The 25,246-nt window shown below is 43.7% G+C and overlaps 1 protein-coding gene across 4 annotated transcripts in view; it reads right to left on the bottom strand.

Annotated features, from left to right (window-relative positions):
* Window positions 1-25,246, bottom strand: part of PDE1C (phosphodiesterase 1C) — a 491,380-nt gene that overhangs the window by 402,699 nt on the left and 63,435 nt on the right. The gene's annotated exons all lie outside the window — the stretch shown is intronic.

Genomic DNA, 25,246 nt, shown 5'->3' with positions numbered 1-25,246 from the left:
GAAATGCCTTAATCATTTTGATGAGTACATCTGAATAAAGCTGGAGAGGACCTACACAATATGTAGTTTACTATGCCTATAGGTATTCGTTGGCTTGTACCCACATCATAAGAGAGTATGGTGAATGCCTGAGTTCCAAGTCAGTGTATGTTCAAGCTTCCTCTTATCAGGCCGTTAAACGCGTCCACCCCATAAATCCAGTCTGCTCAGATGGACAGGGGCAAAGCTAAGACAGGATTTCAGAAGACAACAACAAGGTTAGTTTTTATTAGGAGAATATTTAAATGTAGATACTAACAAGCAGGGTAGAGTCATAATGAATAGCCCTTATATTTATAAACACCATCTTTGGGATTCAAAATAGAGATCAATCATTAAGTAGAAACACAAGTTTCACTCACTTCAAATATCACTTTTAATGCCGATAATGATAACAGCTTGGTTTTTTGATATATTCATAGTAAACCGGCACAAATATTTGTGATCAACTTGAACAGAGCACCCAAAGCAATTAATCGGAAAAACCTGTTCACTTTAGCTTACAAAACAAAACAAAACAAAACACCACTCACTATATAGGCAGAACAAAAGGGATTGCTAGAGTAATCCTTAATGTAGGCAGGTTGCAATAGCCAGATAAAAGAAATAACTACTTCATAAACATTACATCAATTTGCAAAGAATGGAAGGAGTAAAAAAAAAACCTTTCACCCTCTCACAAAGGTAGTGACTTCACAATTCACTCTCTGTCTACCTTTCCGTCATTTACATTGCCCATTGTCTGCACTTTGTGGATCACAAACAAGATATTATACAAAACGACCAGCAGAGGGAGGTGACATTGCATCCTGCTCCTGTTACCTCCCACACCCCAGCATTTCAAAAAGAAAAGAGGGCAAGAGAGGGAGGGAGAAGCCAGCCCTAGTTAGTATAGTATAGACATGAGTTTCCCTGACCTTGAGTTCAAATCATTTCCTCTTTAGACACCGTCGGTCTCTAAAGAAAGAGCGCAAGGCTCTCCCCATCCCCCCCCCCCTCAAAATACTTGCTGCAGAAACTGATGGGCTGCTGTTAAAGCAGGAAAATGAAGACCCCTGCCATTGCTGAAAACACCAGCAACCATTAAAATGTTCAACTTGGAGAGTGAACATTTTCCCTGTGGGAAGGAAGAGGAGCAGTGACAATACTGTCACCATTTTACAAGCAGCAATGACTATTTCCTGGCCCAAGAGCTTTTTCCTCCTCTCCTTGCCACCCAAACCAAGGATGGGGACTGCTGACCCAGATCCAAGTTACACCAGGAGAGGCAGGAAGCAAGATCTAGGCCAGTGAAGTACCCAGAGAGTTGGCTCTACCCAGAAGGAATCTGAACTATGCCAGCGGTATTATTTTTCTAAACGCAGACCCAGTGCCACACTCCCTTACTTAAAGGTCTCCAGGGATGCGCCAACATTTACAAGACACAATCCAGCCAACGTGACCTGGTATCCAACACCTGATCCCATCTATTCTTCTCTTAGATATTATGTGTGTATATTTATTTATTCATTTATATCAATTGTTTTAGATTCAGATTCTAGAATAGTCTTGGATCACAGAATCCAGGGGACTTTCCATCTCTAGTCCAAGAGGACTCCCTGTAAGATTCAAGAAACAAATCTTTCACTCTACTCTCCAAGGAGTTCCACTCTTTCTAGGTCAGGGATTTGCAGCCCTGGCCACACATTAGAATTACCTAGGGAACTTCTTAAAATCCTGATGCCTAGGCCACACCCCAGACCAATTAAACAGAGCCTTGGGGATAGGACCCAAGCATCAAACCTGTTAAGCTGCCAGGTGATTCCACTGAGCAGCTGAGAAGTACTGCTAGATGGTGTAACTTCATACATCTTTATGAAAGCAACATTCAGGAAGGAAGGTGTGGCTCAAATTCCTTCGAAAATAATTACCCCTATTCAGTTCTTCTTTTCAAGACGCTTTTGTTTTGTCATTAAAATCCTGAACAGGGACATGTCTCTGCTTTAAGAAAAAAAAAAATCAACTGTTAAAACTGCAAATATAAGTATGGGGACCCATTAGTGAGCAATTCTTCAGACTGTGAAGGATTTTTTTTTTTTTAAGGATTTCTTATAAAAAGGTTGCCTCCAGCCTCCAACACATGTGCACCGAGCACCAACTATGAGCTCAGCACTGGGCAAGGCTCTGGCTGGACTGCAACAGTAGATTTCACTCAGTCTTGACATACCAATAAATTAGGGAAGAAAGCTATGCCTTAGAATCTGGGTTTACCCCAGCCTGATGAGCTAGGGAATTGATTCGATGATGATGATGATGATGATGATGATGATGATGATGATGATGATCTAGATTCCTTGGTCCCAGCCCAGAAACACTAATCCTTGCAAGTGGGGACAGGAGTCTGGGTTTTAACCAATTGCCTCAGAAGCTACACTCACATGTGAAAAGCAGTGTTCTAAACAAAGTGTGCCCCTGATATGTCTGTTGTATTGCACACCCTCCACCGCCCACCCTCTTCCAATAAATAGCCAGAAGCAAATCTTAAAGGAAGATTTGCCATGGAGACCGGTGAGAGGGAGGCAGGAGAGACAGGAAGTTAACTCAGAACAATGAGCACCCCAACCCCAGGCAATGAAGGTGGTGGTGATGACCGAGCTAAACTACAAACAATCCAGGCCATCAGGACAGGATGGGAGGGTGGTCCAAACAGTTGTGGTGGTCACCTGGGCAGGTGCACACTGCTTTGTAACCAAAACTAGCACCAAAAACACTGCCACCCTTGTTTTGAAAGCTCTGGCACCTGGGTGAGGATAAACGCAGCTGGGGTGCTGGGTGCCAGGGCGAACACACAGTAAGCAAGCAAGCTGGGAACAGGGCCTGGCCTCCTGAAAGGAAATCTGCCCAATGCACTGGCTGTCTGCTGCTTTGCCACAATCTCTGAGGCCAGCCCAGGGACCCTCTCAAGGTGAGGTCAGTCCTTTGAGAAGCCTGGTTGCTGGAAAGCCAGGCACAAGGGACTCCCAGAGAAGAGAGGCTTGGAATGAGGTTCTAGGCACCTTCCTAAGTTACTATAAAAGATGAACTCACAGCTGTTTGGCCTCACCTCACACTGCCGTCAGCTTGAGAAATCCCAAGCAACAGCAACTGGATGGATGCTGGGGAGAGAGTCTTGGTCCAAGATCGTCATCTTTGCTTAGCTGTCACCTTCTAAGTAAGGCCTTCCATGACCATTCCGTTACTAAGGTCACAATCCCCAACTCCCCATCTTCCTCTGCCCCCATTCCCTTTCCCTTCTCTATTCCTCCCCCCAGCACTGTCACCTTTCATATGCTCTGTACCTTATTCATTGGGCTCATTGCCTTTCTCCTTCCACTACAATGGGTTCTCTGGACCAGCACCAGGGAAGAAGGTCATGATCATGATCACATGATCATGGTGATGTGATCCAAACTCTGAGCATGGATTCTCTGTCAGTGAAAGAACTACTACATCCACAGGGCCTAACCGCCTGGCACACAATATTTATCATATGAATCAATGACCAATCTTCTACCAATGTACCATGCAGAGTGCAATGGGGGCCAAGAACTGGAAGGAGAAGTGGAAGGGGACAGTGCAAGGACACTAGCACAGAGTGAGCACTTATATGTTCTGTAAGAACCAATTCGGCCTTTCAGAAATATTTATCAAGCACTGACTAAACTGTAGATACCAGGTAAGGCTGTGAACAACCAGTCCTGGCCCCTGCCTTCGCCCCCAGCAAGACTGCCATTCCCATTTGATAAATATTCAAGCCACTGGAATTCAGAAGGGTCGGATACCTTTACTAAGACCACACAGTTGTGTGGCAAAACTCCAATCCAAAGCTAGTTGTACCTGGCTCCAAAGTCCATTTCCATTTTGCCTCTTTTGCCTTCCATAAAGGGTAGGCGGAGAGGAGCCATGCTTCAGAGAGGGCTGCATCCAGGTAAGGGTCTTATTGAGGCCTTCCCGTCTCCCTCACACCTCTAGGCCCCGTGAGAGCCACATACTGGCCTACTGAGAGTGGGGGAGGTCACCTGCCTAGGACCTCATACCTGCCACAAACCCAGAGACTGCCAGCAGAGAGGGATCCTTTTGTGAGGTGGATGCTGGTGCCAGGACCCACAGCAATGGCATCCAGAATAGGGAGACGCTAAGAACAAAAAAGCTTCACTGCCTTGTTCATGCAAGAGCCCCAGCTACCAGCTGGCTCCCTAACCCTCCCACACCCTCCTTAGGTAGAAAATAGTGACAAGGGAATAGAAAGAAGAATCAAATTCATGTTGGCATGAGAAGCACTACAACTCATAAAAAGAGCCTCAGGAGGCCTATTCTCTTTAATAGGTGAGGAAACTGACATTCCAAGAGATCAAGTGACTTGTCCAAGATCAGACCGGAGCCAAGCAGCAGAGTTGGAAACATCCTTTTCTCCAGCTCCAAGCCCAGCGTTCTCAGGAAGAGGGATGCGGTCAATCTCTTTAACTCCTGCATCGTGGTGTGTCCAGCAGGGTGTAAAGGGTCTGGCTTCCTTTTTCCCCACTGGGTTTGATAGATATCAATGCCTGACACCCCCAGGATCCACCTTAAGCACAAAAATGTGTAACTCTAATTAACAACGAAGGCTGACAAAAATGCTGTGTGGAGGAGGCTTCTGATGCCGGGTCTGAGGTATTATCAAAGCCTGCGGTGACCGGGGTGGGGGAGGCCAGAAGGCGACGTGGAAAAGTCCCTGACAGCTTGGATGACACATCAAAGAATAGGGCCACAAAGTGTATAATTCACAAAGATAACTGAGTTAAACACTTATATAAAATATGTTATTGGGGTTGCTTAAAAAGAGAAGTGCTAGCTATATAGTAACTAAGGGTCAGACTAGGCGCTGCTCATTTCTTACCTGATTTTCTCTTCACAGCAACTCTCTGAGGATATTGCTATTATTTCCCCCATTTTCCAGACGTGGAAACTGAGTCTCTGAGACCTTAATTGCCTGAAACAACCAGGGAGCAGCAGATCTGGAAACTGAATCCAGCACTACCTTACTCCAGAGCCAGTGCTCTTAAACCCCGGTGCTCTCCCTCGCACTTCCAACACTGTCAGCACCTGAATGGTAGTACTATTTGCTGAGTCCTACTACCACCCAGGCCTGGTGGGGGAGGCCCTTGTCTCAACTCAGCCTCAGGTTAGAAGCTCACAGAGGAATGTAACCCCTGCTCTTCTGTTCCTGAAACAGAACAGAGCTCTGCAATCCAGCTGGAATTTGTGTCCAAATGACATAAAAGACATCGCCACCCCTCAGCCTCTTCCTTTTCCCCCTTCTATATTCAGAGATGCTCAGCATCGCCTCATTATACCTTCCGGGCCAATTTGGCTGTCAAGTCGACTCTGAATCAAGTTCTTGCACAAAAGAAAATAAAACCAATTTGTAGTGATGACTCATCAGTGCTGATAATTTGAGAGTGGCAGGGATGGTGCACCTCACAGGCCCTTCTCTCCTAGGGTAACAGCCAAACCCTTACAGAGGGCAGGGCTTGCCGGCCAGAAGGCAGCATGGCTCACTGGCTCACTCGGCCCAGGGTGCGACGAAACACACAGAAGGGAAATCACACAAGCCTTTGCCAACCTGAGAAGACAGCTTGGGAAACATATTTCCTTTACTTTCTTTTTTTTAATTTGGAGGAATTTAGGTCATATGGGAAGACTCACGAAATGTATTTCTTTCTTCCCTGGTCCTGATTTTATATATTTGCTTATTTACCTCTATCCTACCTCATTCCACAAATTATGTTTTTGCTGCATGTACCAATCCTTCTATGGAACAAAGTGGGATATTAATAAAAAAGTGAAATGTATTTATTTCGATCACGTCCTTGCTTCCATTTCCTGATCCTTTTTTCCAAGTTGTCGGTTTCAAACTGACTTTTCACGGCTTCCTGTGACTTAAACCAAACAATTGATTAACCTCTGTTGAGTCTCCCCTGCACCCGCTCTTTCTCGTCACTGTGCTGAATGCAAGGATGGACATTACTGGTGTCCTGGAGTCCAGCCGAGTCCCAGAGGTCAGGCACGGAGCTTCCTGACATGGATACTGGTAGAGTTGTTGCAATGTGAATGTAATGCGGTACCTGGTATTTCTGTGGAAACCACCTGGCCAAGGTACCAGGCCCTGACCTCACAGAGCCTGGGGCCGAGCTGGGGAAACATGATATTAATACATGACCTGATCCAAACTCTGTTGAATGCTAAATGAAAGGTCCTTGTTCATAGAAGAACAAGAATCAGAACTGTATGGGATTAAAATCCAGGATCAAGCTGGCTGCTCAAACTGTTGGCTAATTACACTTCACTCCAGACAAGGCAAAGAAAAATATACGGAGAGGAGGAACACGAAAACCCTACATCATGCCAGGCACTCACAGGAACTTCACATCCATAATTTTCATTTAATTTTCACACCATCCCATGAGGTGAGTCTTATTACCCCTATTTATAGATGAGAGGACTGAAGCTTAGAAAAGGCAAGTAACTTGCCCAAATCAGGGCTAGTGAATGGCAATGCTGGGCTTGAAACCCAGTTCTGAGAACCCTTCTCTTCTCTGCAGATGCCATGGCTGGAATGCATGTTAAAAGGTCCAACCCCACACATCCTGTTAGGATTCCCTACAACATCCCAGACATATGGATGGCATACTTCATACCTGAATCGCCCCTATGGATGGGAGCACATACCCCTGGAGATAGGCCCCTTCACCTTTAACCCATTCTACACCTTAGAGGGCTCTTCTTTGCGATGATGACATCTAAGGGCTCAATCAGTCTTTGACGACAACTGTCATAGCCTCAGCCCCTTGAGCCGTCTCACCCCCACACTGACACTCCCCCAGTTCCCTCCTCATCTGACAAAAAATAACTAGATGCCTTCTCCCACAAAAGTCAAGTCACTTAAATCAGGGCCAGAGGAAGAGAATATATGTGTTATTTTAAATACGCCTCAGCACCCCACTGCTTAACAACATTCACCAACACAATGGTCTTCAGGCCAAGCCGAAGTCTCAGCTTCTCAGAAGACAAAGGGCACCTGGGAACCATCTTCCGGACTATAATCTGGAGCTGTCCAAACGGACTGAGCACTTTCAGGAAGGCTGCTGTCTGAAGCGCCCCACCTCAGACTCCACTGTGCACACAAATCACTTGAGGATCTTGTTAATATGCAGATTCCGTTTCAGTTGGTCATGCGTGGGGCCCGAGACTCTGCATTTCCGACAAGCTCCCAGGTGATACTGATGGGGCTGGTCCAGGAACCCCACTCTGAATGGCGGGGTGTTAAAGGACGTAACCCACTCTGAAAAGGAGCAGCCAAGCACACTTTCTAAGAGCACTTTGGAAAGCCCCAGCATGGTTCTGAAAATGCACACTATGGAGTTTAACGTCCAATTCCCTTGGTTTCTTTTAGCAGTTTCGTCAGAAAGAACTGTTCACAGCAGGGCTTTGGAACCTACCGAAGGACAGGTACTGAGAGTGTATGCATGTAAGAGGGAGTCTGAGCAGAGAGGGAGGGGGAAGCTCAGCCTCCTCCACGGCACGACAAAGACCAGAGCTGAACTAGAAAATCACTCCCCATCCAGAGCACGCGGCCAGCAGGAGGGCACAAAGCCCAAAACGAGCAAAGAGCTCCTCAGATCCAAGGTAAGAAGTCAACCTCCAGCCAGGACTCGCTGGAGCTGCTCCATTTTCATGCACGCTCCTTGCAGGACCTTGAGCTCATGAGAGCGAGCGTGCACACTCCGTTCCCGAGCTTGGCTCAGGCACACACAGCCAGCATTGCTCTGTCCAGCAGCATAGATCATCACGCCGTCACTGACTGGCTGCGGGCTGAGCAGATCAAAGGCATCAAACAAATAAGACTAGGCACGGGTCACTGTACCCTTGGACAAGGAACTCAGATGTCCACTGGGTTGAGCTCCCCATAGCAGAGCCCGCATCTGCCCAGGCGATTTCCCTCCGGGCTCGCGCAGGGTCTGCACACTAGGTGGCTGAATGGAGGGCTAGGAAGGAGTGGAGGAAGCCAGGCCCGGCCATGAAGCCACAGAGGCCCTGGGGCAGAGACCAGCAGGACGCTGCGAGCTCTCCTCCTCTGCAGACGCCAGAGCCCCATGGCCAACTAGTTAAAGGCCGGCTCTTAGCTTGGCAATTTATATTCTCAGCTGGACGGATGTTTGGGAACCATTTGCGGGAGAGGGGTCATAAATTGGAGGCAGGTGTCCTAAGCTTGGCAAGCAAGCGTTTAAATTGAATTCCCTTGGGAAGAGTTCACCACAGTTGCATGGATCCCCGCTGCTCTCACCAGTCGGGCTTCATCCCAGCTGCCTACCTGAGACACGGGCATTAGGGCTCTCAAACTACACCTGCCAGAGGAAAACTGTGTTTCTCCTACAAACTTCCTCTTCCCCACGCATTTCCCATAAGTGCCACCTCCTTTCCCCACCACAGGTGATCAGGACAAAAATATGTGAAGTTACCCCTATTTCCATTCCTTCCTTCATACCCATAGCTCTTCCACCAATAAACCCTAGAGTACTTATTTCTAAAATATATCCTAATTCCTACCAGTCCTTCTAGCTCCTCTCCTAAAACTCTGGCCCTTTGTTTCGATGACCTCAACATCATCCCGGGGTCTCTCCCTCCACTCTTGCCTCTTCTCTGCCTGCCACAAGTCCATCAGACTGCCTGGCTTCCCTGCTTAAATGCCTCTAGTGCTTCTCATTGTGTTCAAACTGCTGCCTCCACATCCCTCCCTGATCTGACCTCGTCTCCTCTTGTGCTAGTTGACTAAGCCGTAGCTACCCAAGCCTCCTTTCTCACTCCCAAAGCCACCAAACCTATTCCCATGTTAGTGTTTTTCCTGCTTGGAATGCTGTGCTACTGGTAACAAGGATTCCCATAGTATCGGTTCCCCTTCCAGGCCTTTCCAGGTGCCAGTTGAAGCATTTTACATGTGCTAACTCAGGCAGTTCTCTTCCCCACCCTCGGGGGTAGTGCTATAGTTATCCCCACTTATTAGGGATGACGTTCCTGAGGCAGAGAGAAGCTAGGTGACGTCCTCAAAGCCACACAGCTGGTAAATGGCAGAACCAGAGTCATCACTGTGCAGGCTAGTTCCAAGGCCTTGCTCTGAACCACTATATACCCTGCTTCTTATAGATCTCATCCCTTGCACAGCAGCCTCTTCACCTTTCAGGTCTCAACCCAAATGGCATGGCCCCAATCCTTCTCTGACCCTCATCCTCTCTCAGGCATCTGTCAATATCTGGAATTAAAACACGTCTCCATCACAAAACACGTCTCCAGACACAAGAGGGTATAAGTTCCCTGAAGGCAGCTTCCAGCAGCCTTATTCTCTGTAGCCCCAGAACTCAGAGTAGTGCCTGGCACAAAGCTGCCTTGACAAATATGAGCCAGTCCACTGCCTGGCTTATGTTCCTGCCAGGCCTTTGAAGGCATCTGGGTTTTCAATCTTCCATTTTGTCCTATCTTGTAGTATTATCTGCAGTCTCCCCACGGCCTGCTCCACAGGACAGCGTCCGTGCCCGGATGCCAAGGCCCTGCACAAGGTGGCTCCAGCTCCCACCACAGCCCACACACCCCTGCACACCAGCTCTCTACCTGTGAGTCCCACTCTGGACACTTCAACCCCAGGCCTTTATTCACGCCCTTCCTTTGACTTCATGTTCTTCTCCACTTTTTCCAACTAACGAACACCCACTCGTGCATCAGGGAGCAAATGCAACCACCCCCAAAGAACAAGTTCCTCTGTGATCCTGCTCCTGTCCTCTTGACACCAGCGTCCTGTTATGGCAGGTAGAAAGACCACAGGCTTTCCAGTCAGACGGGCCTCAGCTGGAATCCTGGCTCCTCGGCTGTGTGCCAACACTTCTCCAAGTCATTTTCCTCATGTGCACACTTAAGTCACAACGCTTAACCTCTCAAGGTTGTCAAGGTGGAAGATGAAATGTGGGGAACACTCAGCAGCATCTTAGCACACAATCACGATCAGATGCTCAGGGAAAGGTAGATGATGGTGTTAGTGTTATCTCTTTAGGGTCCACCTTTCCAATGATATGTGTGTTCCGTGAAAGTAGGGACACGCCCTTAATACCCTTTTTTTTATCTTCATAGCTAAGTGCATGCATGACACATGACTCTCAGTAACCATCTACTGCAGAAATGCATGAATGAGTATCTTTGGATTCTGGTTCCAGGTAACTCCGGGATCATAGGAGGTCAAAACCTTCCTCTGGTCCTTTCCCTTTACTACTAATAAGGAAAAAACTGAGAGACAGACAAAAACTGCACCTACAGGACCTTTAATTTTATGTTAGAAAAACTGACTTAGGGAAGGGGACAAGGAGGATGCTGTTGTGGTCTCTGGGAGGACACAAAGAGGATAAGCTGGAGATGAAGAGCACTCTCCCAGGGACCTGGCCTTCGGTGGCCAGCTTTATTAATTAGGAAAAAAACTATTAAAATATATCACAATCTGCTGGTGAACCAGCAAGAGATGAAGCATTAGGGGCAAACTGATGATTATCCATTTTCAGAGAGGGGGTGTTGCTCATCATGCCTCACCACCTGGCTGGATTAAACTTCCACAACATTCCCGCTAAGAGGGCCCTGCAGTAAGTCATGTTAAGGGGAGAAAAGGCAACCTCAGTGCTTCTGGAATGCAGATTCCAAACCTTCAAGGGACAGGACTGATGTGTTTTTCCTCTATGTTTCCCTTTGTAGTTTCTACACAATTCCCCTTTTTAAAAAAATTTTGTTATTTAAATTCAGTTTCGTTAACATACACTGTATTACTAGTTTCAGGGGTAGAATTTAGTGACTCATCAATTGCATATAACGCCCAGTGCTCATCATGTCATGTGCCCTCCTTAATGCTCATCACCCAGTTACCCCATCCCCCCACCCGCCTCCCCTCCAGCTGCCCCACTTCGTTTCCTATATAATTCCCAATTTCTCTTCCCAGCACACACACAAGCTCACATGCCCCACTGACTGCAGGGTGGTAGCATGGTAGTTTTCCCCTTCTCTGTCTTAAGGTTTTTCTGCTAATGAGGTTTGGAACCTAGTTAAGGATTGTAATGTGAGTATGACAGCAAAGTCCAGGGCACTCTCAGAGATGGGAAGGTAGTGGGGGTGCATATTTTAGATTGGAGAGCAGAGTAGGACTCTCTAGGGAAACTAAATATAATCTCATGATGAGATTTGAGAAAATCCACTGCCTATGAATCTTCACCATTCCCTCAGGGGCCTCTGCATGGCGCTGCAGAGAGGAACCTTGGAAGAGGCCGAAGACAAACACAGTGGAAGAAACAGTTGTGTCTACTCACTTCAGGCAGGGTGTTAGCAAAGCTGCGTCATGGGAGGCATTTTCATGGGACTGCAGACATGTAGTTTATCACTGATAACACGGAACAGCAACAGAGCTCAGGATTTAGAATCCCAGGGCTTGATGTAGGATACCAGCCTCTCTCTGCCTGGTCCTGACTTCCTCATTCAGGCTCTCTGGGCCAGACCTGCTTCTAGAAAACAGCTTTAAAGGCAAGAGACATGTCCTGCCTTATTCACAGGGTTGTTTTAAGAAAGGGCTAAATGAGCTACCTCATAAAAAAAAAAAAACACTTGATCAATCATAAAGGGATGAGGGTATAACAGGACTACTGCTCACACTGTGAAATTTTATATCTCAACTAACAGAGAATTTTAATGTTTTATACTCCTCTGGACAAACATTGTGGCCCCCTTATTTATCTCTCTGTGCCATGAACCAAATGTTTTCGTCTCCCCAAAATTCATACACTGAAGCCCTAATGTGATGGTACTTAAAGGTGGGGTCTTCGGGAGGTGATTGGGTCATGAGAGTAGAGCTTCAATGATGGGATTAGTGCCCTTATTAGAAAAAGAAGAGAGGTAGCCCCCTCTCTTTCTCAGCTATGTGAAGATACAATAAGAAGGCAACTGTCTACTAACCAGGAACTGGGCCTTCATCAAGAACCCACTGGTGCCTTGATCTTGGACTTCCGGGCCTCCAGAACTGTGAGAAATAAATGTCTGTTGTTTAAAAACCCCCACTCCAGCCTAGTCTATGGTATTTTTGTTATAGAAACCCAAGCAGACTAAGATGCCAGAGTTTATATTTATTTTCTTTAAGATTTATTTATTTATTTTTAGAGAGAGTGAGTGGGAGAGGGGGAGGGGGAGAGAGAGAGAATCTCAAGCAGACTCTCTGCTAAGTGTGGAGCCCTGATGTGGGGTCTGATCCCAGGACCCTGAGATCATGACCTGAGCTGAAAGCAAGAGTCGGATGCTTAATCAACTGAAACATCCAGGTGCCCCTAGAGTCCATATTTAAAATACGTAGATATGATTAGTACAATAAATATTAGAAGGGTAGCCAGGTGAGAAGATAAAGAGGGCCTGGGGTGCAGCCTGAGACAGGATGGTCAGGTAGGGCCTCTGATGAGGAGATCAGAGCAAGCACCTACAGGAAGTGGGGAGGTCCAGAGAAAAGCACAGCAGGCTGAAGGGGCAGCTAATGCAAAGGCCCTGAGGTACAACATGACGGCGAGAATGCACATTCCCGCCCAGCACATAATAAGCACACAATAAGCCTGAGCCATGTGATAATGACTATCGTTCTCACTGCTACCAAAACAGGCAGTTTCCATTGGTGGATGAGTCGAAGCCAAGGAAACCCAATGCACTACAACAGATGTTGGCCAGAGCCCCTTCAGATCACAGCCTCCACATCAGAATTCAGCTCTGGGGGCTCTTTTCACGCTGCTACAGAAAACAGCCACATGGGGGCAGAGGCCATTAAGGAGTAGTACTTGCACAGGAGGGCAGCAGATTCACTCCATTTCACCCTCGATAGGATCCTACCTCTTCCACACTTGCCCTCTCCCTCACCCCAAACACAGCCTCTGAGAAGAGGTCTCTGCAGGTGACAGACTGTGCAGTCAACTTAACTCACACGTGCTAAGCCCCTAGTGTGCCTTCAGCTCTGGGCCAGGCACTTGGGACACTGAACTGGATCAAGATGACATCTTTGCTCCTGGGGAGCTCACTTTTTGGTGAGAAGTTAGGGGTGGAGAAAAAAACTGGATGAAGAAGTGCCATGGTGGACCTTAGTGCAAAATGCCCTGGAAGCACAGAGGAGAGAACATTCTCAGGGAAACCCACCTTCCATCCCCGCCCCAGGCTACGAGGTCCCCTCATCATATGCTCTCATTGAACTCCCTTCCTTTCCTTCCTTTCTTTCATAGCATTTATAAAAACTGTAATGGAATAATGATTTAAGGGATTAATATCTATCTCCCTGCTAGACAGTGGGCCCCTGAGGCAAGGACCTTGTCTGTCTTGTTCACACCCACATTCCTTACACCTAACACATGGCTAGCATGTGGCAGGGACACAGAAAGACACCATAAATAAATGGTGTTCTTTCTGCTGAACACAAGAACACTTAATTCTGTTGTGGAAACATGATATTGGCCTCCAAGATGGCTCCCATGAGCCTCACTACCTAGTACTCATACCCTCGTGTGTTTCTTTTCCATAGTACGTCAGGACTAACCACAAGATGAACAGATTACTGTAAATGGTTGCTGTATGACTTCCAAGTTCTGGTCATAAACACTGCTACTCACACCTCTCTCATGGATCCCCTGCTCTGAAGGAACCACACAGTCAATCTGTGAGGAGACTTAAGCAGCCCTGTGGAGAACTCCACATGGTGGAGAATTGAGGCCTCCTGCCAAAAGCCAACATCAACTGGCCAGTCATGTGAGTGTGCCACATTGAAGCAGATCCTCCAGCCCCAGTGAAGGCTTTAGATGACTATAATCCTAGCCAACATCTTGAATGTGACCTGATAAGAGACTGTAGGCCAAAACCCACCTAGCTAAGCGGCTCTCTTTCCTCTTCTTATAAGGACACACTAATCCAATCATCGGGTCTGCACTCTCATGACCTAATTACTTCCCAAAGGCACACCTCCTCCAAATACCATCCCATTAGGGCTTCAGCATATGAATTGGGGGTGGGGATGGGGACAAACATGGTAGTCCCAAAACTGAAATGCAGCAGGAATTAACACCAGAGCTGACATTCTTCCCAATACCTCTGTTAGGAGAAATCCATAACTTTTCAACCAGGGGCTACAGCGGCCTCCATCTCAGCTCCCCCAATTCAGTGGGTGACCCAGTGACCCTGCCAGGAAGAGCAGGATGAGGCATGAACAGCCTGTGTCTCTCCCTTCCCAGGGCCACCCCCGGCCAGGAAAAATTCCTCACAGACTGTGCCACTCTTCCTTTCTGGCTGAGGCTCTCTTGAGCCTCCCCACTGCCTGGCAACAGTGACGCTGCTCTGTGCCCCAGGTGATCACCCTGTCACACACACCCCTTCCCTTCTGCAGGGCAAACAGAGGCAACATCCCAAGGCATCTTGGAATGAATACCCAAAACAGTGCAGAATCTGAGGCAAACTGACAGGATGTGATTCCAAGCTCCAAACCCACCTTGGAAACACTAGGCCAACACTAGGCTGCTCTTTTGAATGGGGGACATACCTTGAGCCATGAATCCTACATCTCAGGAAGATTGTTCCTAGAAAAATAAAAAGGAAATTTGTGCTTCCAGGGCAACTACTCTGTACAACTCCTGGGCATTTTACACATATCTCTATCCTCACCATTACCCTGTGAGTCAGGCATCACTATCCTCTTTTTCCAGATGAGTAAACAGAGGTCCAAAGAGGTTGAATAAATTGTCCAAACACACAGACAATAGTTGTGTATAGCTGGACAGGCTGCACACTGCACAATTCTAGAGAACAAAAAAAAAGTAATTTCAAAAGGGGTATAGTTTTCCAACTTGCACAAAGGCACACATGGTTCTACTAGACAACCACCAACCTCCTGGTCAGTAGTGGTTTGATCCTACGTCTGTCTGACTTCAAAGCCTTTGCCCTTTCCACCAGAGCTCTATACCTTCCTTGGGATAGCTTCATGTATTTCCATATCAAAGTTTTCACAGTTCAACTGGCAAAGATGGCACCACAGACCTCTAGACATTCCAGCTGGAAAAGATGTTGGCAATTAATAATCTACATCAAAACCTTCCCTCTGTATTGGAAGAACACAAGGCCCAAAGAGGGCCAGTGAGCTTCCCAAGACTATACAGCTGGGTGTGGCATAGCTGTGACTTGCATCCCACATAGCTGAAGGTAGATCTGGCCCCAATATAAAGTTGTTCTAAGCACAACAATAGGTGATCAGAGCTATATTATCTAAGCTAGTCATCTCAACTCTTTTTTGCATCAGAATCACTTTTTCAGTTGTAGGTGGAGGTAGCAAATGAAGGATCTCAAGGAAACGTCCTTCACCTGACAACTTTCTGAAGTCCAAGCTTAAAAGAGGGCTGAAAGGAAATGGGAGCTGAAAGGGCCAGAGCTCAGAAGTTTCTCCAGAATAGGCAAGAAGTGCATTCCTCTGCAGGCCTGACAGGTCCTGGGAGGGAAACCGTTGCTAAGTGGAAGTTTCTAGGCCCTCCCTGGTGGCCCTCCAGGCAGTTGGCATCCACCTTGAAGGGAGAGCTCAGATTCTGCATAGGCCTCGCTGGGAGTCCCTGAACACCATGGCGATGGCCCCTAGGTAGCCAGGGTGACAGGAGCCAAGGGAGAAAGAATACAGGGAGGAAATCCGAGCACTCAATTTGCTGTTCTGTGGAAGGTACCAATTAAAATGTTTCACCCTTCTGAGGCTGCTGTTCAGCCCTGCTCCAGTTGGGCTGCTTCATTAATAGCCCCTTCTGACACTCCCTCCTCCACCGTCCACCGCCCCACGCCTACCCAGTTTCCTTTCCAGCCAGTGAATCCCAAGTTAGGCTCAAAGGCATGCTGGCCATAAAAACTTCTAGAGTCATAAATAAATAAATAAATAAATAAATAAATAAATAAATAAATAAAACTTCTAGAGCCACAGAGACCCCCACTTTGACACTGAAGTTCAAGGAGACAGGGTGACCACCTAAAATCATTCAGCTAGTCTGTCCTGGCTCAACATTTAACATTTAAAATGTTAAATGTTTAAATGTTAAATGACATTTTAAATATCATTGAAAACAGTCCTTCCCACCTTATGTAAACCTGGTCCACACACTTTCCTGCATAAGTCACTGATATTGCCTTTGTACATAGCTGGTTCAGAGCCATGCAGGAGGAAGATCCAGGACTCCAAACTCCCAGGTTCCACACCCTGCATGGCTCAGGGAAGAACAGCCCACTGAATCACCTGCAAACTCATACTGGAAGAAGCTGTCACACAACTCTAGAAAAGGGGGCTAGTAACCACTGACACGTCTCTGCACGGCTGTCTTCTAGTTTAGTTGGTTCCTTAATACTTAGAATCTGATTTTCATAAAGTGAAGCAACTTATCACTTCACAAGAGCTGATGAAATCTTAAGGCTGGCATGCAGGAATAATTATTTAAAAGAGAAACAGAGTACGGGAAAATTGAATATTTCCATGACGTTACTAATATGAACATGGACAGAAGTGAAATAATAGTAAACAAACACCAGATCCGACACCAGTTAGCAAACTGAAAGCAAAAAATGTATTTATTATAAAGCTTAAACAAATCATGCTTATCACAGAAGTATAAGAATACTATTAGAGAATGTAGTAATCTCATAATCTCTCTCTCTTGGACCACTGAGATTATATAAGAAAACAAAAATATCATCTCAACATGTAGGGAAAGTCTTTGAAAAAACTCAAGGCTTTCTTATGATTAAAAGAAAACAAAAGCAAAACAAAAAAGATGATGTCTCTTTCCAAGTAAGATGGAATAAGCACATACCACCCTATCTCTCCCACTGAATGCAGCTATGAAACCTGAACAAAATGCATGGAGCACCTATTTGAGGATGCTGAAAGTAAACAGTAGCAGGCAGATTAAAAGAAAAGACAATTCAAAGTGCCACCAAACCAGTGGTAAATTTTCTGGGTTTTCTTCTAGTTTTCTTCTATTGCCCTCTAGCCTTGCCTCAAGGCAGTCAAGTGGATATCAAAATGAATAGAGATTAGACATCACCATGAAAAAGAGAACTCCTAAAAAAAAAAAAAAAAAAAAGAAAGAAAGAAAGAAAAAGAGAACTCCAAGTGAATAGTTCCAAGACTGGAACAAGAGTGGGAAATGAGTCTTCTAATACCTGAGTAGGAGAAATCCATACTTTTTTTTTCTTATTTTGTATATGCTCTTGCATGTCAGCCCCTAGACACCCACAAGCCCCTACAATTCTAAAGGAGGAGTATCTTCTCTGATCAAAGGATCTGCGGTCCCAAGAAAGTGGTATAAATTCCCCTTGCGTTATTTTTCTCTCTCCATCTTCCTGCCCCTTGGCCTGGGATTCATGGAAAGTGAGTAGAAGAGTGGTAGTTGTAGTAGAGCTTAAATAAAACTCCAGCTTTCTAGCCAGAGACCTAAAAGGGGAGCCTAAAGGAATCATAAAGTATGAGGAGGATTATGGAGAAAGAGAAGTTCAGGGAAACAAAACAATGAAAGCTATATGACCTATTCTAGGCTCACTTCTGAGCAGTACATGTATGAATCTGACTCTAAACAGAATAGCATAGACCTTAAAAGCTGAACTAAAAGATGAACCAGTACCCGACCCAGACTGACTGCTGAGTGGTACATATGGGACAGATCTGAGTAACACTGTCAAGTCTTTAAAATAGAACTGATGTTCTAATCACAACCCACAGAAGGCAAGTCAGAACTTTCAGTCTGAACACAACTTGGTTCCAGCTGCCAAAACAAAAATATCAAAATTCTCCATATGATTTAAATAAGACCCAAAGTCTCACCTCACATATTCTAAATGTTTAGGATAAAATTCAAAAGTATATCTGGATATGAAGAAACATACATGAATAAAGACAATTAACAGATATCAATGCTGCAGGGATGAATTATTGGAATTACCTGGCAAAAATTTTAAAGCAGTGTTATAAAAATTCTCCAACAAGTAAGGGCAAATACTCTTGAAATAATGGAAAGATAGTCTCAGTGAAACAATGTAGAAAAAACAAAATGAGATACCAAAAAATGTTCAAATAACCCAAAAGTAAACAGAAAACAGGAAACAAAAGAAAAACAGAGGAAACAGAAAATAAATAATAAAATTGATTTAAATTCAAACAAAACAATAAAATATTAAATGCAGATGGTCTAAATATACTAATTAAAAGACATATTGTTAGAATGGAGTTTATTTAAGTATTTTATTTATTTATTTTAGAGACAGAAAGAGAGCACAAGCAAGGGGAGGGGCAGAGGGAGAGGGAGAGAGAGAATTCCAAGCAGACTTCATGTTCAGCACACAGCCTGAGGCAAGGCTCAATCCTAGGACCCTAAGATCATGACCTGAGCCAAAACCAAGAATCAGACATTTTACCAACTGAGCCACCCAGGCACCCAGAATGGATTTTTAAAAGAGCCCAACTATATGAGGTCTACAAAAACTCATTTTAAATGTAATGCTACAGAAAAGCTAAAATTAAAAAGGTAAGAGAAGATATACCATGAAAAACCTAATCAAAATAAAGGAGTGGTTGTATTACTCAGACAAAATAGACTTCATAAAAAGAAAATTACCAGAGATAAAGAACATTAACATAAAGACAAACATACAGACAAATGGAACAGAATGGTAAGCCCAGAAATAAATCCATGAATATACAATCAACTGATCTTTGACAAGAGTGCCAAGCATATGCAATGGAAAAAGGATAGCCTACTCAATAAATGGTGTTGGAAAAACTAGAAATCCACAGGCAAAAGAATGAAACTGGATCCTTATCTTAAATCATACACAAAACTCAACACATGAGGGATTGAAGACTTATAGGAAGACCTGAAACCATAAAACTCCGAGAAGAAATCATAGAGGAAAACTTCTTGAAATTGGTCTTGGCAATGATTTCTTGCTATGACACCAGAAGTACAGGCAACATGGGCCTCTGGTGGCTTAGTCAGTTAAGTGTCTGACTCTTTTTTTTTTTCTTAAGATTTTATTTATTCATTCATGAGAGAGAGAGAAAGAGAGAGAGAGAGGCAGAGACACAGGCAGTGGGAGAAGCAGGCTCCATGCAGAGAGCCCAATGTGGGACTCGATCCAGAACTCCGGGATCAGGCCCTGAGCCAAAGGCAGATGCTTAACCGCTGAGCCACCCAGGGATCCCTAAGTGACTCTTGATTTCAGCTCAGGTCATGATCTCGGGGTCCTGGAATTGAGATTCCCATCTGGCTCCTCACTCAGCAGGGAGACAGCTTGAGATTCTCTCCCTCTCCCTTTGCCCCCTCCACTCATGTGTGCCCTCTCTTTCTCTCTCCCTCTCTCTCCCTTTCTCACTTTCTCTCTCTAAAATAAATCTTAGAGAAACATTACATTTATTTTTTTAAAAAGGAAATATTTGCAAATGACATATCCAACAGAAGGCCTGTATTCAGAATATATAAAAAACTCTCAAAACTGAGTAGTAAGTTGCTGGTGGGAATGCAAAATGGTACAACCACTAAGGAAAAGTCTGGCAGTTTCTCATAATGTTAAACGTAGAATTACCACATGACAGCAATTTCACTGCAAGGTATATACCTATAAGAACTTAAAGCAGGGACTCAGATACTTATACATCAATGTTCACAGCAACAATATTTCCAATAGCCAAAAGGTGGAAAAAACCCAATTACTCATCTGTTGATAGATAAACAGAATACAGTATATCCATATAGTAGAATATTATTGATTCATAAAAAGGAATGAAATTCTGATACAGGGTACACATGTATATACCTTGAAAACCATATACCTCGAAAATTATGTTAAGTAATAAGCCCAGACACAAAAGGACAAATGTCGTATAATTCCACTCAAATGAGGTACCTAGAATAGGCAAATTCATAGAGACAGCAAGTAGAATAGAGGTTATCCAGAGCTAGGATAGTAGGGGAGCAGGGAATGGGGAGTTATTATTTAATGAATAAAATTTCTGTCTGGGATGATGAAAAAATTCTGGAAATGGACAGTACATTCTGAATGTACTTAACATGTATTAATGTACTTAATGTATTTAATGTACTTAATGTTCTTAATGACACTGGGTTGTAAACTTAAAATGATTAAAATGGTAAATTTTTATGTTATATAAATTTTACCACAACTTTAAAAACTCAACAGTAAGAAAAGGAACAACACAATAAAAAACCGGGCAAAAGACTTAGACATTTCACCAAAAATGATATATAGCAAGACTACAAAACACAAAAAGATGGCTAACATCATTAGCCATTAGGGAAATGCAAATTAAAACCATTATGAGATGCCACAACACACTTCTTAGGATGAGTAAGATGGCTAAAATAAAAATTTTTTTTAATTTTTATTTATTTATGATAGTCACACAGAGAGAGAGAGAAGCAGAGACATAGGCAGAGGGAGAAGCAGGCTCCATGCACTGGGAGCCCGACGTGGGATTCGATCCTGGGTCTCCAGGATCACGCCCCGGGCCAAAGGCAGGCGCTAAACCGCTGCGCCACCCAGGGATCCCTAAAATAAAAAATTTTGACAATACCAAATGCTAGTGAGGATCCAGAACACTGAAAGTCTCAAATATTGCTGGTGAGAAAACAAAATGGTATAGCCACTCTGGAGAACATTTTGGGAGCTTCTTATAAAGTCATACATCACTTACTGTAAGTATTTATCCTGAAGGAGTAAAAAGTTACATCTCACAAAAATATGTATACAAATGTTTATGGCAACTCTATTCATAACCATCAAAAACCAAAATGACCCAAATTCCCCTCAGCGAGTAAATGGACCAACTGCTACAACCATACAACGGAATACTGCCCAGCCATACAAAGCAGCAAGCTACTGATACACACAACTTGGATGCAACTCACTTGCATTATACTGCATGAAAAAAGCCAGGCTCAAGAGGTTATGTACTATATGATTCATTTGTATAACATTCTCAGAAAGAATTAAATTATATGACAGAGAAGAGATTAGTGGTTGCCAGAGGCTAAGGATGGAGAGAGGTTTTAACTAAAAAAGGTCAGCAGGAAGGTTTTTTGGGGTGATAGAACTGTTCTATAGCCTCACTGGAGTGGTGCTTACACAATTTTAAGCATGTGTTAAAATATCTAGAACTGTGCACCAGAAAAATTCTGTAATTTTAAAAAATAAAATTCAAAACAAAAATCTCTCAGCAAACTAAAAATAGAAGGAAACTCCCAAAATCTGACAAAGAGAACCAACCAGGTACCAAGAGCAAACACTGTTCTCAATGGTGAAAAGTAAGAAGGAATCCCTTGAAAGTCAGGGATGAGATAAGGATACCCACTATAACCACTTCTGCTCAACCAGGAGTCTTGACCAGCACAGGTTATCATTTTCACCTAGGAAATCCAAGAGAATTCACAGACAAATAATTAGAACTAGTAAGAGAGTTAAGCAAACTTGCTGGTTAACAATAAAATCTATATTGGATTCCTTTACACTAGCAATGGATAATTAGAAAGTATAACTTTTCATTTTTTAAAAAAGATTATATTTATTTATTCATGAGAGACACAGAGAGAGGCAAAGACATAGGCAGAGGGAGAAGCAGGCTCCATGCAGGGAGCCCGATGTGGGCCTCGATCCAGGGACCCCAGGATCACGCCCTGGGCCGAAGGCAGGTGCTAAACTGCTGAGCCACCCGGCTTTTTTTGCCTGAAAGTATAACTTTTCAAATGATATCTTCTACAGCAGCACTAAAAATTTACAAGGTGTCAATGACTAAATGTAGTTGAAACATCAAGATTATTATGGAGAAAATTATAAAATTTTATTAAAAGATATTTAAGAAGTCCAGAGTTTTGCTATGTTTATAAATGGGAAAACTCAGCAGCATAAAGATATCTGTTCCCTCCAAATAAAAGTATACATTTTTACTGAATAAGTATTTGCAAAGCATTTAGAACAGTGCCTGGCATATAGTAAGTGATACATAATTGTTGTTGAACAAATAAATCAAAATTCCAACGAATTTTTTCATAGAGCTTGACAAGCATGTTCTAAAATTTTTAAAACAGAACAATGGTCCAAAAATAGCCAAAGCAATCTTGAAGAACAGAGGTGGGAGGAAAGATAATTCTCATTCTATCAGATATTAGCAGTTAATTATGAAACCATTAAGAATGTTTTATGGGCCCAGGAGGAGACACAAAGAATAAAATAGACTAGAATAAAGAGTCCTGAAATATTTGTTGTATAGAAACTTGATATATGACAGAAAAAGCATTGCAAATTAGTGAGTGCTGAAATTGTTTATTATCCATACTGGAGAAAAATAAAGTCCTAAGTCATACCATCTACAACTCTCCACTCCAGGTAAAATAAAGCCCTACGCATGAAAAGCAAAACTTTCAAAGAAAATGTTTTTTCTTCAGGGTAGGAAGGAATTTCTCAACCAAGATGCAAAAAGCACAAACCATAAAAAGAAAAGATTTTTTTTAAATAATAAAGCATTTTAAAACTTCTGTGTTTCAAAGATTCTATAAATAAAGTGCAATATAAGCCATCAAGCAAAATAATATAATTCATATAACCAAAAAAGTGCTTATATCCAAACTACACAAAGAACTCCAATAAATCGATACAAAACCAATAAATAGGGGATCCCTGGGTGGCGCAGCGGTTTAGCGCCTGCCTCTGGCCCAGGGCGCGATCCTGGAAACCCGGGATCGAATCCCACGTCAGGCTCCCGGTGCATGGAGCCTGCTTCTCCCTCTGCCTATGTCTCTGCCTCTCTCTCTCTCTCTCTCTCTGTGTGACTATCATGAATAATAAAAATTAAAAAAAAAAAACCAATAAATAATGTAGTAATTTTTTAAATTAGACAAATCATATAGACAACTCACAGAAGAGGAAACCAAAATGGTTAATAAACCAAAAAAGATGCTCAACCTCACTAATAATCAGGGAAATGAAAATTAACACCCCAATGAAATATCGCCAAATTAAGTATAATGATGTTCTCTAGAGATAGGGAGAGAAATGAGGCCAGGAATGGTTCACAGAGAGCTTTAACAAAATGTGTAACTGTGACAGTCACTAAATCTACTCATAAATATTTCAGTTCCCCTCCTTTTTTTTTTTTTTCTTTTTTTATTTATGATAGTCAGAGAGAGAGAGAGAGAGAGAGGCAGAGACACAGGCAGAGGGAGAAGCAGGCTCCATGTACTGGGAGCCTGATGTGGGATTCGATCCCAGGTCTCCAGGATCACGCCCTGGGCCAAAGGCAGGCGCTAAACCGCTGCGCAACCCAGGGATCCCCTCAGTTCCCCTCCCTTAAGTGCATTTCCCTACCTCTTTAAGCTAAGCAAGTATCTGTGATTTCCTTCTGCCAGGCAAATGCATGCAGAAGTGCCCCTTGTAGGTGGAAACCTTTGAATAAATATGTAATTGGTCACCTTTCCTTCCCTTTGCATGACTGACAACAATGCCCACAACCTGGATCCTGGACTGGGCCTTTTTCACCCACATATGGACATAAAGCATGAATGGGAGATAAAACTTTTTGTTCATTGTTTGTTTCTTCATTTTAAGCCACTTAGATTTGAGAGCTGTTTGTTATAGCAGCATAAGCTAGCCCACCCTGACAGAGTAGCACTTTATTCCTTTACCTGGATGGTGGGTATATGGATGCTCATTATATTATTCACTCTACTTTGTAGGCCTAAAATATTTCATAATTTTTAAAGAATGATGGTAATGAATTTTTAAAGTGATGGTAATGAATCATTATCTAGGGTAAGTGTAGAATATGTATGCCTTCATTCTAGAAATATCAATTGAATACTTACTATGTGCCAGACACTGTTCTAGGTGCTCAGGATTCAACAGTGAACAAAAAACATCAAAGTTTTTGTGGAGGTTAAGAGAGGGAAAGCAGAAAATAAACTAAGATATATTTAATTATTCAGATGGCATACTTATTATAATAAAAAATCAAGCAGAGTTAAAGGGGTAGAGATACATAGAAACAGTACTATTTTAAATAGCATGGTCAGGAAAGTCTCTAATAAAGAGATATCTGAACAGAGATCAGAATACAGAGACTTGCAATGGGTGGAGGCCAGGGTTGAAGGGAGAGGAAAGTAAGGGCAAAAAAACAGCAAGGAAGCCCCTGTGTCTGGAACTGAATGACCAATCTGGGAACAAGACCAGATAGGGCCCTCTAGACCATGGAAGGCCATCAGATGGTCTTGAGCAAAAGAAGGATAGGATCTTCCATATGTCTCAAAAGGATCGTTCTGGTTGCTGTGTGAAGAATATTTAAAGGTTTGTTAGGTGGAAACAGGGAGGCCAGATAGTTAGCTACTGCAATTGTTCAGTTAAGAGGAAATGATGGCTTGGTCAAAAGGAAGAGCTGGAAGTGGGGAGAAACAGATTCGGGATTATAGGTAAATATGACAGCATTTGCTGATGGGATGGATGTGTAATATAAGGGAGACAGGTCAAGGATGACTATAAAGCATTTAGCCCAAGCAACTGAAAGGATGGGGATGCCGTAAACTGAGTAGAAAAGACTGGAGGAAAATCAGACTAAGGTGGGAAAGATGAGATCAGAAGTTTGTTTTTGGCCATGTGCTCCCTGTTAAAAATCCAAGTGGTGATATCAAATAGGCAATCTGGAATTCAAGGGAGAACTTCAGACTACAGCGAGCAGTACATCACTGGTATTTAAAGCCATGGATTGAATTAGCTCACTCACAAAGTAAATGTAGATAGAGAAGAGATCCAAAGACTCAACCCTGAGGCAGCACAGCAAACACAGAAACGAGCCTTCACTGAAGAATAGAGGCTAATATCTCAAAGCCAAGTAAAGGAGAGTTTTAAGAAGGAGGGAATGGGCAACTGTTTCAAATGCCACTGAGGATCAAATATAACGGCTGCTGTATTTAGCCAATGTGAAGGTCAATGTGGAAGTGGCCATCTTGACAAAAGCAATACCACTGTAGTTGTGGTGGAGACTGGGCCTGGCACAGACCAAAGAGCAAAAACTAAGTCCTCATGTGTAAAAATTATGTTG

This window comes from Canis lupus, chromosome 18 (assembly GCF_048164855.1).
Source record: "Canis lupus baileyi chromosome 18, mCanLup2.hap1, whole genome shotgun sequence".
Lineage (NCBI taxonomy): Eukaryota > Metazoa > Chordata > Mammalia > Carnivora > Canidae > Canis > Canis lupus.
This window is presented reverse-complemented; position numbering and strand designations above follow the sequence as displayed.